The sequence below is a fragment of the Sinocyclocheilus grahami genome, unplaced genomic scaffold (genome assembly GCF_001515645.1).
Source record: "Sinocyclocheilus grahami isolate Dianchi unplaced genomic scaffold, SAMN03320097.WGS_v1.1 scaffold1123.1, whole genome shotgun sequence".
NCBI classification, from domain to species: Eukaryota; Metazoa; Chordata; class Actinopteri; order Cypriniformes; family Cyprinidae; genus Sinocyclocheilus; species Sinocyclocheilus grahami.
In genome coordinates, this window is record NW_015506302.1 from 297,349 (window position 1) to 298,063 (window position 715).

Sequence of the window (715 nt, forward strand, 5' to 3'; positions counted from 1 at the left end):
CTCTCTCTCTCTCTCTGTCTGTGATGAAGGAGGAGGGACCTGCTCGTGTCGTGAGCAAGCTACGGGCTGCAGAATTCACATCTACCACCAAAAATCTCCCTCGACCATCCCATGAAGACGTATATCAAGAGCACGCACAGCTCACTACAGTCTCGAGCGATCTGGGGCGCGAATTTAGTTTCTGTTTTACGAGCATCCGTGAATTTACAGCCTGCGATGCTTGTGCTTACACGATTATTGATTTATTAATAATGCGCACGGATTTATGCACATTTAAAGACGTGATTGATTGATTTATGGTCGGTTGTTAGAAGAAGGTAGAAGGTGCATTATATTGCGGAGGCGCTGAAATTGAGCTCTTTTCATCTGTTTGCGTTTGTGATCGAGCAGGAGGGAGGAGTGGCGGAGAAACGGCTGGTAAGTCCATAATACTACACCCACATGAGCAATAAATACATATATCATGTGGTTTTTGCACTGTCATAAACAGACATTCTTCCTTGGCAAGGTTCATTGCGCGAGTGCACTGATCAAAGCGCGACGCTTAAACTGAAGGTTAAAAGACATAAAGTGATGTCTTGTAACGTTAGACTCCGTTAGCCCGCTGGTTAGCGTGTCCGAATCGTGAATGAATCATTCATTTGAGTCGGATCTCTAATGTTTCGGTTGATCCGTTTCACAAGGCCGGTTTTACGAATCGGACTGAATCGCTCCT

At 45.3% G+C, this 715-nt stretch overlaps 1 protein-coding gene across 2 annotated transcripts in view; it reads left to right on the forward strand.

Annotated features, from left to right (window-relative positions):
- The first annotated feature begins 34 nt into the window (after positions 1 to 34).
- LOC107567054 (RING finger protein 24-like) overlaps positions 35 to 715 on the forward strand; it is a 44,306-nt gene continuing 43,625 nt past the window's right edge. For both annotated transcript variants that reach the window (XM_016252650.1, XM_016252651.1), the window contains exon 1: positions 35 to 417. The gene's annotated coding sequence lies outside the window, so the exon portion shown is untranslated. The remainder of the gene's footprint in view (positions 418 to 715) is intronic.